The sequence below is a fragment of the Ovis canadensis genome, chromosome 1 (genome assembly GCF_042477335.2).
Source record: "Ovis canadensis isolate MfBH-ARS-UI-01 breed Bighorn chromosome 1, ARS-UI_OviCan_v2, whole genome shotgun sequence".
Classification (NCBI taxonomy): Eukaryota; Metazoa; Chordata; class Mammalia; order Artiodactyla; family Bovidae; genus Ovis; species Ovis canadensis.
Window position 1 is genome coordinate 272,532,160 of NC_091245.1, and position 14,821 is coordinate 272,546,980.

Genomic DNA, 14,821 nt, shown 5'->3' on the forward strand with positions numbered 1-14,821 from the left:
CAAAACCTCCACGTCTCCCAGCCTCTCGGGAGCGGTTCAGGCCTCGTGGAGTCTTGTCCCGCACACGCACAGCATAGCGTTGGGCTGAGCCGGAACCTGCGTGTCGACTTCCGGAGCCCCCTCTCGGCGCGCGCGTGCGCGCGGTTCCAGCCACCTCAGCGGCCTGAACCGCAGTCTCTCTTGCTGGCCCCCAGCGAGGGCCAAGCTGCTGTCAGGCCAAAGCCGTGGTGCGTCTAGCCTCGCCTCAGGGTCCACAGTCCTGCGCCGGTTTCTATACAGATTCCGAGAGCAGTTGCTTCGTGTGTGTCCAGTTTTATATTCTGGTGTGAGGGAGTAAGTCCTTTGCCTGTTCTTCAGTTCTGACGCGATCCGAAAGTCCTGGAGGACCCTGAGGACACAGGGTGTCTGACGCTCCATCTGAGGTTGCTGGCGCTTCCGGAAGGCGCGTCTCGGTCTCCGCCCTCCCACCTCTGCGCGCCATCTGTGGCCCTTACACGGCTGTGTGGGCCGAGGTTTGCGGAAGGAACGGATCGAGGAAGCGCTTCGTGACTCAGTGACGTGTCAGAGCGGCTCTGACAGAGAGCCCGTGGAACCTGCTGGTATATTGGGGAAAATTTGTATTTTGACAGGGCAAGGCGGAAAAAAGAATTCAGCTTAACCTCGCCTTGAGGAATCTGAGAAATCCTGCGGACACCTTAGTTAACCTTTACATTCCCTGTAGTACCTACAGGGGCATCTGCCTACGAAATGGTGAAACGTTATCCTAGAAACACAACAAATAAATGAATGAGCTGAGTTTACGTTTTCACTTCAAAAGGCAAAAGAGAGTCATTTCTATATATTTCTGTGCTTTTTTTCCCCTTGAGTGGTCACATGATTTTAGATTTAAGTTCTGATGCCACGCTCTCTTATAATCCTAACGCTCTGACCACCCACCCCGAGCCACACTTCAGGAGAGGCTGGCTCTTTCTGTCTCTGCGTGTTTCTGCGTGTCAGGGCGGCGTGACCGCCCCCGAGGCGGGTCATTAGGGTGCCTGGCGCGGCAGCCCCTGGCAGGGCCCGCGTGCGCTCCCTTGACAGCGGGTGGAATCGGGCCTCGGGCCGGGAGAGAGGGAAGGAGATTGTGCCGAAAGGAATCCGCAACTAGGCTCCAAGCGCCGGCGCTCCGCCCGGAGCCCCGAGACTCCGCCAGCCTGGGGACCCCGCCCGGGAAAGCGGAGCCCAGAGAGCACAGATGTGGCCTTCCGCCTCTGGGGGAGGCTGGGGGGTACCCAGGGCTGGGGGTGCCAGCCCTGGGGCTCCGTGGGGCCCTGTTCCCTGTCTTCTCGCTGTTTCTCTCCCTGCCTCCCTCCCCTGGGCCGCCAGGACGGGAGCTGGCAGAGCCACTTTCTGCTGGGACCAGGCGAGGGGCAAAGGGCCTGCAGACCGCTGTCCGCGCTGACCGAAAACATAAAGGGGACAAGACGGGGTGAGCTGAGCCCAGAGCGCAGATGAAGAAGATGCGAAGTCTGGAACTTCCTTCCCTGCCTTTTGCCAGCTGTCACCACACACCGATCCTAAAAATAGTCTTTTTAATCCTGAGGACGCAACCAGAGGAGAAACCGACTGGTTTATTTTTAAAACTTTACGTGTCTGTTAGAAGCGCTGTAGGGATGCTCCGAGGTTCTGGCTGTCAAACCCTCTGACCTGGGGGTGTGGTCGTGGAGAGCGGGGACGCACCCCACAAACAACGGCGGTGTGGAAACACAGGGACCGCAAGTGAACAAACCCACCAACATCCAGCCACGGGGGCTCAAAAATCCAGGACGGCTCCCTCCTCTTTTTTTTAAATTTATTTTATATGAAGGATAATTGCTTTACAGAATTTTGCTGTTTTCTGTCAAACCTCAACCTGAATCAGCCACAGGTAGACATACATCCCCTCCCTTCTGAACCTCCCTCCCATCTCCCTCCCCACCCCACCCCTCCAGCTTGATACAGAGCCCCTGTTTGAGGTTCCTGAGTTTCCCACCTCTTAAAAAAAAATTACTTATTTCTTTCTGCTGTGTCGGGTCTTCATTGCTGCTCGGCTTTTTTTAGTTGCACTGAGTGCAGGCTATTCTCCCTAGTTGGGGTGCTCGGGCTCCGCATCGTGGTGGCTTCCCTTGTTACAGACCACGGGCTCTAGGACACAGAGGCTCCAGTAGTTGTGGCTCACGGGGCTTAGCTGCTGCACAGCATGTGGGATCTTCCCGGACCAGGGATTGAACCTGTGTCTCCTGCATTGGAAGGCAGGTTCTTTACCACTGAGCCACAAGGGAAGGCCCTGGCTCCCTCCTCTTTTTCAGCCATGCTTCCCCACTGCCTGAACCTCACTGGGGTTTCATGGGAAGAGTGGACCAGATGGGGATTCAATGCCTGGCTAATGGCATCTGTTCAGCACACCTCATTCTGGGCTGCGATGCTCATGACACAGCTGATCCCAGCACCCTGCACAGCGCAGGAGTGTCTGAAATAGAATGCTTTCCTGTCACAGGCCTGCTCCCCGAGTCCTTCTGGGTATTAGGTCGCTCTGCTCCCTCAGCTGGAGTCTGGGAGGCCCAGGAGAATTTGTGGTCGACCAGTTCACCCACCGGCCCAGACCTTGTTATCAGCCACGGTTCTTGCCCATATTCTTCTCACTGGAATCCCTGCAATCACTGAAGCCTCCTCTGACCATGGTTCCTGGACCAGCCAAATCTGACTTTTCAGGGCTGAGATCCACCTTATAGCCTGAATGCCCCTGAGTTCTGAAGCTATAACCTGCTGTGTGACTGTATTTGGAAGATCTCCTGGAGGAGGCCAGGGCAACCCACTCCAATATTCTTGCCTGAAGAATCCTATGGACAGAGGAGCCTGGCTGACTAAAGTCCATGGGGTCGCAAAGAGTCAGACACGACTGAGCAACTAAGCACAGCACAAGGTTAAAAGAGACCCTAAGGGCAGAACCCTAATCTGATAGGACGGTGTCCCTGTAAGAAAAGGAGGAGACACTGGAGATGTACACGCACAGACAGAAGATCCTGTGAGCCACAGTGAGAAGGTGGCTGTTTGAAGCCTAGGAGAGAGGCCTCCTGGAGAGGAGAAACCAAACCTACAGACACCTTGATCCAGGAGCTGTGAGAGAATCCATTTCTTATTTAAGTCAGCCATTATGTGGTATTTTGCTGTGGCATTCCTTGCAAATGAACACAATCCAGCATCAGCATTTTTCCTCTTTCAAGATAACTTTGGCTATTCTAGTTTTTTTTGCATTGCTAAATACAATTTAGAAGCAGACTGTCCTTTACTACAAAAGTCCTGCCAGGGGGGTTAGAATTGCACTGCATCTATGGATCAATTTTGAAAGAATAGACACCTGAACCATACTGATTCTTCCCATTTTCTAAACATGATATGTTTCTCCATTAATTTAAATCATGTAAAATTTTCCTTATCAATGTTTTATAATTTCAGTCTAGCGTTTCATATCTTTCATGAAAGGTGTTCCTAAGAATTCTATATATTTTGATACTGCTGGAAATGCTGTTTTTAAATTTCATGTTGTTAAAAAACAAATTTTTGCTGGCACACAAATATAATTTTTCAGTATTGACCTTATATCCTACAACCTTGATAAATGTTATTAATTCTAGTAGTATTTCTTATTCCTTAGAATCTTCTATGTAGACAACCATGTCTGCAAATGGAGACAATTTTACTTTTTCCCTTCCAATCTTATACCTCTTTTTTTCTTACCTTGATGCACTACCTAGGACTTCTGGTACAAGGCATTGTCCCCTTGTTTCAGTTTTAGGGGAAGAGAATTTAGTCTCTCATCAATAGTATGATGTTAGCTGTAGGTTTTCCATTGGATGCCCTTTATCCAATTAAGAGTTTCCTTCATATTCCTAGTTTGTTGAGAGGGTTGTTGGTGGTGCTTTTGTTTCTTTGTCATTAATAGATGCTGAATTGTGTCAGTTTTTTCACTGATCATATGATGTCTCTCTTTTATTCTGTTGATGTGGTAAATCACATTGACTTTCCAGTGTTGAACCTCAAGTAAACCCTACTTGTTCAAGATGTATAGCTGGATTAGATTTGATAAAATTCTATTGAAGACTTTTGCATCTGTGTTCACGAGGGATCTCAGTCTGTAAATTCCGTTGTTGGAATGTCTTTGCCAGGATGTGGAATTAGGGTTTTGTTGACCTCATAAAATGAACTGCAAAATGTTCTCTCTTCTGAAAGAGCTTATATGATATTGGTATTATTTCTTCGTTGAATGTTTGATAATTTGGATTTTTCTCTGGAAAAGTTTTATATAAAGATTAAAATATATAGGGCCACTCCCATTTTCCATTTCTTTTTGAGTCAGTTATGGTAATTTGGGTCTTTCAAGGAATTTTTCATTAATATGAATTGTCACATTCTTTGGAGTAAAGTTGTTTAAATATTTCCTTATTATCCTTTTAATATGTAAAGGACCAGTAGATATTTCTTCATTTCTGCTATTGGTTATTTGTATTTTCTTTTTTTTCCCCTTCATTAGTTTTGCTAGTTTATCAGTTTTACTCAGGGAACCAGTTTTTGGCTTTGTTAAATTTTTCTATTGTTTATTGCTCTTCCTTTTCTAACTTCTTAGATCATTGGTTTTAAACTTACTGTCTTTTCTCTTAATAGCATTGAAACATGTATGTTATCATATGTGAAACAGATCACCAGTCCAGGTTCAGTGCATGAGACAGGGTGCTCAGGGCTGTTACACTGGGATGACCCTGAGGGATGGAATAGCGGGGAGGGGAGGTGAGAGGGGATTCAGGATGGGGAACACATGTACACCCTTGGCGGATTCATGTCAATGTATGGCAAAAACCACCACAATGTTGTAAAGTAATTAGCCCCCAATTAAAATAAATTTTTAAAATAAGTAAAAATTTAAAAATAAATAAATGTATTGTCTTTTCTCTTATATGCAATTAAATGATAATTTCCCTCTAAAGCATGCAGTAGCTGTATCTTACAAGTTTTGATGTGTTGTGTTTTCCTTTTTTATTCAGTAACAAAATTTGTTCTAAATTTCCTTATATCTTCTTTGATCCATGGATTATTTAAAAGTATATTTAATCTATAATATTTAGAGCTTTTCTAAATATCTTACTGTGATACAACTCAATTATATTGAACTACTGTGATCTGATATAATTCAGTTGTGATCTGAGAACATTCTTTGTATGATTTGAATCCTTTTAAACCTATTGATTTCAATCTATTTAATCCTTTTCAATCTATTCTGGGAGATGATGAAGGACAGGGAAGCCTGGCATGCTGCAGCCCATGGGATGGCAAAGAATCAGACATGACTAAGCAACTGAACAACAACAAAATCTATTGATATTTATTTTATGGCTCCACTTTTAAACCATATACTAAGTGACTTGAGTCTCTGCTGCCAGAGGGAGATTTGAAACATCATCAAAGATGAATCCAGGAGCAAAATTGAGGTGTGAGGGGTTCCCAGGGAGCTGAGGGCTGCTGAAGCATGGGGTGGGCCCTGGGGGCTTCCTCTTGTAGGACAGGGTGGTGCCCTGCACCTCCTCCCCACCCCATCCCCACCCCTCCTTACCCCCACCCCCTCCCCCGCCCCAAAGTGGGTGTGTTGGAGATCTGTGAGGATGTTTATGGTTGGTAGAACGATTGAGAATCAGGTGGGCAAGGACCAGGAACGTGAGATACTGTGCCACAGAGATAAGAAAGCCTCCCTCAGCAATCAATGCAAAGAAATAGAGGAAAACAATAGAATGGGAAAGACTAGAGATCTCTTCAAGAAAATTAGAGATACCAAGGGAACATTTTAGGTAAAGATGTGCTCAATAAAGGACAGAAATGGTAAGGACCTATCAGAAGCAGAAAATATTAAGAAAAGGTGGCAAGAATACACAGAAGGACTGTACAAAAAAGATCTACACAACCTGGATAATCACGAAGGTGTGATCACTCACCTAGAGCCAGATATCCTGGAATGTGAAGTCAAGTGGGCCTTAGGAAGCATCTCTATGAACAAAGCTAGTGGAGGTGATGGAATTCTAGTTGAGGTATTTCAATCCTGAAAGATGATGCTGTGAAAGTGCTGCACTCAATATGCCAGCAAATTTGGAAAACTCAGCAGTGGCCACAGGACTGGAAAAGGTCCGTTTTCATTCCAATCCCAAAGAAAGGCAATGCCAAAGAATGCTCAAACTACCGCACAATTGCACTCATCTCACATGCTAGTAAAGTAATGCTCAAAATTCTCCAAGCCAGGCTTCAGCAATACATGAACCGAGAACTTCCAGATGTTCAAGCTGATTTTAGAAAAGACAGAGGAACCAGAGATCAAATTGCCAACATCCGCTGGATCATGGAAAAAGCAAGAGAGTTCCAGAAAAACATCTATTTCTGCTTTCTTGACTACGCCAAAGCCTTTGACTGTGTGGATCACAATAAACTGGAAAATTCTTCAAGAGATGGGAATACCAGACCACCTGACCTGCCTCTTGAGAAACCTATATGCAGCTCAGGAAGCAACAGTTAGAACTGGACATGGAACAACAGACTGGTTCCAAATAGGAAAAGGAATACGTCAAGGCTGTATATTGTCACCCTGCTTATTTAACTTCTTTGCAGAGTACATCATGAGGAACGCTGGGCTGGAAGAAGCACAGGCTGGAATCAAGATTGCTGGGAGAAATATCAATAACCTCAGATATCCAGATGACACCACCCTTTTGGCAGAAAGTGAAGAAGATAAAGAGCCTGTTGATGAAAGTGAAAGTAGAGAGTGACAAAGTTGGCTTAAAGCTCAACATTCAGAAAACGAAGATCATGGCATCTGGTCCCATCACTTCATGGCAAATAGATGGGGAAACACTGGCAACAGTGGCTGACTTTATTTTTCTGGGTTCCAAAATCACTGCAGATGGTGACTGCAGCCATGAAATTAAAAGACACTTACTCCTTGGAAGGAAAGTTATGACCAACCTAGATAGTATATTCAAAAGCAGAGACATTACTTTGTCAACAAAGGTCTGCCCAGTCAAGGCTATGGTTTTTCCAGTGGTCATGTATGGATGTGAGAGTTGGACTATAAGGAAAGCTGAGCACCGAAGAATTGATGCATTTGAACTGTGGTGTTGGAGAAGACTCTTGAGAGTCCCTTGGACTGCAAGGAGATCCAACCAGTCCATCCTAAAGGAAATCAGTCCTGAATATTCATTGGAAGGACTGATGCTGAAGCTGAAACTCCAACACTTTGGCCACCTGATGCGAAGAGCTGACTCATTTGCAAAGACCCTGATGCTGGGAAAGATTGAGGGCAGGAGGAGAAGGGGACGACAGAGGATGAGATGGCTGGATGGCATCATCAAGTCGATGGACATGGGTTTCGCTGAACTCCGGGAACTGGTGATGGACAGGGAGGCCTGGCGTGCTGCAGTTCATGGGGTCGCAGAGTTGGACACGACTGAGCGACTGAACTGAAATTGAATCCCACAGATCAAGAACTGGTCCGCTGCCCAGACTTTTCAAAGTCCCACTGAGCTCAGTCTATGCACATCAGTCCTGCTGTCCAAGAACGCAAGTCATACATCGCATTTCAAGTTCCCTAGCAGCTACACAAAAAACATAAGAAGAAACAAGTAAAATTAATTTTGGGTATACATTTCACTTAACCTAGCAGATCCAAAGTAATATTTCAACCAATGTAAACATCATATATGTTCTACTGAAATATAGTTCCTCATCTTAAGAAAATTCTAAATGGCGTCTACGACATGCAGGGCAGCCACACTAAATGCTCAGTAGCCATGTGCGGCCGGTGGCTTATGAACTGGATGGTACAGATGGAGAGCCTTACCTCATTCTATGTAAATATCAAATATCTTTTGCATTTTAGTGTAGTTGAATTTTCCAGCAATGTGTTACCATGCAAAAAGAGGCTTGAGGGGATTTGGGTGTTGGGGCTTTTTTGGCCATGCTGCATGGTTTGTGGAATCTCAGTTCCCCAACCAGGGATTGAATCAGGGGCACAGCAGTGAAAGTCCAGAATTCTAACCACTGGGTCACCTGGGAATTCCTGAGGTTTGAATCTACTTTTTTCCCTGAACTTTACCACGAGTTGTTCACCGATTTGGAAAGTGATGTCATCTATCATCACAGCACACTTGAATCAGCTGCGTTTGTTATTAATAGTTGTTGTTTTCATGGTCATCTTCCCTGCTGGTTCAGCTGGTAAAGAATCGCCTGCAGTGCAGGAGACCCTGATTCGATTCCTGGGTTGGGAAGATGCCCTGGAGAAGGGATGGGCTACCCATTCCAGTGTTCTTGGGCTTCCCTGGTGACTCAGTTGGTAAAGAATCAGCCTGCAGTGCAGGAGATCCCGATTCGATTCCTGGGTCGGGAAGATCCCCTGGAGAAGGGAAAGGCTACCCACTCCAGGATTCTGGCCTGGAGGACTCCATGGACAGTATAGACCATGGGGTGGCAAAGAGTCGGACATGACTGAGTGCCTCTGGCTTTCATAGTCACCCTGCCTGTGTGTACAGGCACTGCGTACTTCAGTATTCTGCCGTGCTGTCTCCCAGTTCATCTGCGTCTAAGCATCCACTTACTGAAACACACTTTTCTTTCTTGTATATATTACAGTTGAACATTATGTTGACTTTGAAAAATTATGTGTGTAGGTGGCTTATGCTATGTATACATTTCTTATCAGGTACTTACTGTAGGAGATCTTTAGATATATTCAAGCAGTTTTAAACTATTGCAAATCACGTAAATATCGGTCATGAGTAAAGATGTAAAAAGTACTAGTTATTAAAAGGAATGTCGGGCCCCTGTGCTGGAGGCAGGGAAAGGCCGTGCAGCAGAAGCAGGGCCCTGACTTGGGTCTTAAGTGCCTCTCTGGAAGCAGAATAGAAACCTGAACCAGTCTCCACTGTTGCGGTGGAGAAACGGGACAGATATTTTGCTTTACTCACTTTTTTATGCGGAAGTTGCACCAAAATGTCCCTGATTCTAGAAAACTGGGTGATGCCTTCAGATTATTTTCCAAGGTAAAGGCCTTCCCAGAAAATATCCCCTAGTATGTCAGTAAAGTGAGGTGTTAGTCACTCAGTCGCTACCCCACCAACTGTAGCCCGCCAGGCTCCTCTGTCCATGGGATTCTCCAGGCAAGAATGCTGGAGTGGATTGCCATTCCCGTCTCCAGAGGATCTTCCCACTCCATGGATTGGACCCGGGTCTCTTGCATTGCAGGCAGATTCTTTACCTTTGAACTACAGAAAGCCTACTGTGTAAAGTAACTGTAAAACTATTTTACTCTGGGATGCCCTTTGCAGTTAACAGGATCTTAGTTCCTTGGCCCAGGCTGCAACCCATGCCCCCTGCATTGGAAGTCTGGAGTCCTGTCCACTGGACCACCAGGGAATTCCTGAAAATAATGGCATTTTTAAATGCCATTTTTTTCTTACTCATCTTGGAATCAGTTTCCTGGTCTTAAACTGATTTTATCTACCAGCATCTGACAAGTTTTCTGCTCTAAGAATTTCCCTCTTAAAGCTAGGTGGAGCAGGTAAGAGTTCATCTGAAGACCCAGAGTATCATAGAGTGAAATCACTATGCCTCTTATGCAACAACGTGTGGCAGAATTGTATTTTATGCCTTTTTTACATTTTTCTTTTTTTAAAAGATTTTTTTATATGGAGCATTTTTTTAAAAAAAACCTTTATTGAATTTGTTACAATACTCCTTCTATTTTATATTTTGGTTCTTTGTCTCGGGAGGCTTGTGTGATCTTAGCTCCCTGACCTGGGATCGAACCTGCACCCCTGCATTGGCAGGTGACGTCGTAACCACTGGACCACCAGGGCAGTCCCTACATTTTTCTCAATGCCAGTAAAAAGAAAAGGACATGGCCTCTTAGTATAGATGTAGTGACCAACAGGCAAAAATGAAAATTTATTTTTAGGGTATTACGAGTATAAATTCTGACTTTCTATGACCTTCTGTTTTCTAGTCTGTCTTACCCTAAAGTGAGAGGCCAGTGAAAACGGAGACCATCTGCTTGACCCCAGGGCCCCACAGTAAGTGAGCAGCAGATATCTGTTGATAAAGTTGCTGTTGGTCTCGCCTCTTCCCTGCGGGAATGAAAATGTCCACCATTCACCCAGCACTTTCTGTGGACCAGCCCTGTGCCGGCTGTTTGAATCCTTCAAGATGGGAGTTATTGTCCATATTTCACAGATGAGGGATGATCTAATTTATGTTTCTACGTGCTCCAGAGGCAGGCCTGAGGATTATATATGCAGTCACTAACTAAATGTGGTTGAGCTAATTTAGGTTTTAAGCTCATCTGTTTTTCAAAACAATGGCTGATTCAGCGGCAGTACCCACAGGTTGGTGATCTCATTGGCTCCCCTGCGGGCCCTTATTCAACCGGCATTTGCTGAGCACCTGCCCCACGGAGGGCCCGGGAGGCTTAGCGAAGCCCCTCACGCTGTGTGATGTGAGCTGGGCCCAGGGGTGGGTAGGAAATCTTGCTCCCACAGATGACTGCCCTGCGTCTGAGGGCGAAGTTAGAGACCTGCCAGAACGCCCAGTCTTTGATGAGCGAAGCCCCTGCGCAGGTGGTGGTCCTCCGGCTTCTATGAGAAGCACCAGCTGCCGGCCTGGGCTCTCTTCTCAGCATTTAGAGGAATCACTCCAATCAAGCCTGTAGGCTTTAAAAGCCTGGACATTTCCAACACGCAGCCAAGGCAGAGGACCAGCGAACCTGCAGATGCCGGCCACTTGGACGACTGAATCAATCGCGTTCACATCCGGCCTGGAAGGATTTCTTTGAGATGGCCTGGTTGCCTCCCTTGCCGCAGTCAGGGGCCTATTTGGGGACTGGCAGTGCCAGCTCCAGCACTCACCGCTAGGAGACCTTGGGAAGTTACACTGACCTCTCACTGCCACAGTTTCCTCGTCTGTAAGATGGGGACATGAGAGTGCTCTCTTTATAGGCTTGTAAGAATTAGAAGTTAATTCACATAAAGCACTAGGACAGTGCCTGGTGCAGTTAAGTGCTGGGTAAGTGTTAGCTGTTGTCACAAACTAGAGGCCAGACCTGAGACTCAAGTAAAGGGAAACAGCAGCCTTCCCTACTCCTCTCTGCTCACCTGAGAGACTTCAGCTGGACAGATACTACTGCCTGGTATGGGTGGGACCTGTGGGCATGGACTCAGGCGTGCTGCCCCAGGACTGATAGCTGACAACCATTCTTGGGGACTGGGGCTTCCCAGGCAACACTAATGGTAAAGAACCTGCCTGTAATGCCAGAGATGCGAGAGACCTGGGTTCAATCCCTGGATCAGGAAGATGCCCTAGAGGAGGAAATGGCAACCCACTCCTGAAATTCCCATGGACAGAGGAGCCTGGCGGGCTACAAGAGAGTAGCCCATAGAGTCGAAGAGTCAGACACGACTGAGTGCACACACAGACACACAGACCCATCCTCACCCTCCATCCCCAGGTCCTACAGCCTACCCGAGTCACACAATCTCTTCTTCACACGTGCCACATTATTTTCTAGATGTTTTTTCAAGCATTCTCTAAGCTGTTACTGTTTTGTTGGCTTGTTTTAGGTTTATATAAATCCCAGGATGAATTGCGTACATTCAGTTCAGTTCAGTCACTTAGTCGTGTCCGACTCTTTGCAACCCCATGAATCACAGCACACCAGACCTCCCTGTCCATCACCAACTCCTGGAGTTCACTCAGACTCACGTCCATCAAGTCCATGATGCCATCCAGCCATCTCATCCTCTGTCGTCCCCTTCTCCTCCTGCCCCCAATCCCTCCCAGCATCAGAGTCTTTTCCAGTGAGTCAACTCTTCACATGAGGTGGCCAAAGTACTGGAGTTTCAGCTTTAGCATTGTTCCTCCCAAAGAAATCCCAGGGCTGATCTCCTTCAGAATGGACTGGTTGGATCTCCTTGCAGTCCAAGGGACTCTCAAGAGTCTTCTCCAACACCACAGTTCAAAAGCATCAATTCTTCAGCGCTCAGCCTTCTTCACAGTCCAACTCTCACATCCATACATGACTACTGGAAAAACCATAGCCTTGACTAGACCAAAGATTTAATGTCACATTTGAAAATTATCATAGCATACTTTACCTTTAAAAAAATTCTCAGATGTTTTCAATCTTTTTCTTGATCCGAACCATAAATATATTTGTGTGTATATGTATGTCCAGATGTATGCCAACTTACAGTCCATCAGTGTTGCATTAGAATACATAAAAAAAATTTTTTTTTGGCCAAATCATGTGGCTTTCAGGATCTCGGATCTCCAGCCAGAGATTGAACCTGGGCAACTGTAGTTAAAGCCTTAAATTCTAATCACTTGGAATTCTTAAACCTGGAATTCTAACTCCCAAAATATTTTTTAATTTTTTTGAAATAGAGTTGGTTTACAATAATGTGTTAAAGGGTATAGCATAGTGATTATTATTTTTTTTGTCTGAGCTGCACAGCTTGTGGGATCTTAATTCCCCGACCAGGGATCCAACTGGGGCCTGGCAGTGAAAGGACCAAGTCCAAACCACTGGACCACCAGGGAATTCCCACAATTCAGTATTTTTGCAGATCATTTTTCATAGGTTATGACAATAAAATGTATGTAATTCCCTATGCTATATGGTATATCCTTGTAGCTTATCGATTTTACATACAGTAGCATCTGTTAATCCCACACCTCTCGTTTGTCGCTCCCCTTTCCCCCCTCCCATTTGGTAACCACAAGTTTATTTTCTATATTTGTGTGTCTGTTTCATTTGGCCAGGCTGTGCAGCCTGCAGGCTGTGGGATCTTAGTTCCCCAACCAGGGACTGAACCCAGGTAACCTGCAATGAGTGTGGAGTCCTAACCACTGGACTGCCAAGGAATTCTGTTCCCGTTTTGTACATACATTCACTTGTATTATGTTTTAGATTTCACATATGTGATATCATAAGGTATTTATCTTTCTCTACCTTATTTGACTAAGCATAATATTCTCCATTTCCATCCATGTGGCTACAAATGGCAGTATTTCATCCTTCTTTATGGCAAGTATTCCCTGGTTGAGGAACTAAGATCCCGTATCTCAGGATAACTAAACCCAAGAACCGCATCTACTGAGGCTGTGCACTCTGGAGTCCTTGTGCCACACTAGAGAAGCCCGTGTGCAGCAACAAAGATCCTGTGTACCACAACTAAGACCTGATGAAGCCAAATAAATAAATATTTAAAAAAAACAAGATCAGCATAGATCCAAAGATGATGCGGCTTCCTTTGTGGCTCAGACGGTAAAGAATCCAATTGCAATGTGGGAGAGACCTGGGCTCGATCCCTGCGTTGGGAAGATCCCCTGGAGGAAGGCATGGCAACCCACTCCAAAATACTTGCCTGGAGAATCCCATGAACAGAGGAGCCTGGCAGGCTACAGTCCATGGGGTCACAAAGAGTTGGAAACGACTGAACGGCTAAGCACAACACAGCAATGAACACAGATGTTCAACATTATCAGTTATAAGGAAAATGCAAATCAGAGTTACAAGATACCACTTCACACCCAGGATGGCTGATAAACAAGGTGGACAATCACAGGCGGTGACGAGCATGTGAAGTTGGAACCTTGCGCATCACTGGTGAGTATGGAAGATGGTGCAGATGCTTGAAAACGTTTTTGTGGCTCCCCAAAAGGTTAAACACAGAGCCATCATATGATCCTGAACTTCTAGATATATAGCTAAGGGAAATAAAAATGTATGTTCGTACCAAAGCTTGTATATGAACGTTCACAGCTGAATTTTTAATAATGAAAAAGTGAAAACACCTCAAATGTGTTAACTGATGAGTGAATAAAAGTGTGGTGTATCTACAAAATGGAGTATTATCTGGTAATGAACAGTAACACAGCACTAGGGAGATGAGCGGAGATGAAAGGGCAGGAAGACCTCTAGCTTGCTGCCTCTCCTTAGCGCACCAAAATTACAACTGTTTACAGAATAACCATTGAAGAAAAAGACCAGAGCCTACCCGAAAAGATCTTCTACAATTAAAGCCATTCAGAAGGAACCACAGGAAACGTTTTTTTTTTAAACGTTTTATTTCTGATTAACCTCTCCACCTTTCCTGTGGAACGCACGACATGGCTGAGAACTGGAGCCAGGCTCCCATTTCTGCGGGAGCACCAAGAGCCAGAAGGTCCTCCAGCCTAACCGGCCTTTTCCAAGAAAAGCGCACTGTTTTAGATTTACGGTTCACGGCCTCTTCCCTTCACCTCCCCTTCCTCCTGTTCTAATGGAAAAGCCTGATCACGGGACACCCCGACTCCAGCCAGGTCAGTAGTGGGACCACTGCCCAAGACACCCAAACATCCGAGTTTTCCTGAACAATCGATGGTGAGGTGTCCCTCGAGGTTGAACAAAATGCTAAAGGAGGACAGGCTGCTGGCAGCTCTTCAGGTGATTATTCCCTGAGGGAGAATAATCGTAACATCACTTTTACGTCTGTAACATCGACTTACTTAAGACATTACATAGGAATACAGGTCCCCAACCTTTGCTCCAAATTCTCATTTAGCAAAAAAAACAAACCAAACAAATTCTCATTTAGCTTCTTCCCCCATCAGAAACAATCTCTACATGCGACACTTCCCAGAAGCGCGGACTCCGTGTTTTCTGCTGGTCTAGCTTAAACGCAGCGTCAGATGGCTGCTGAGGTTGGATACGCATAAAAGGAGATGTATAAGCTATTCT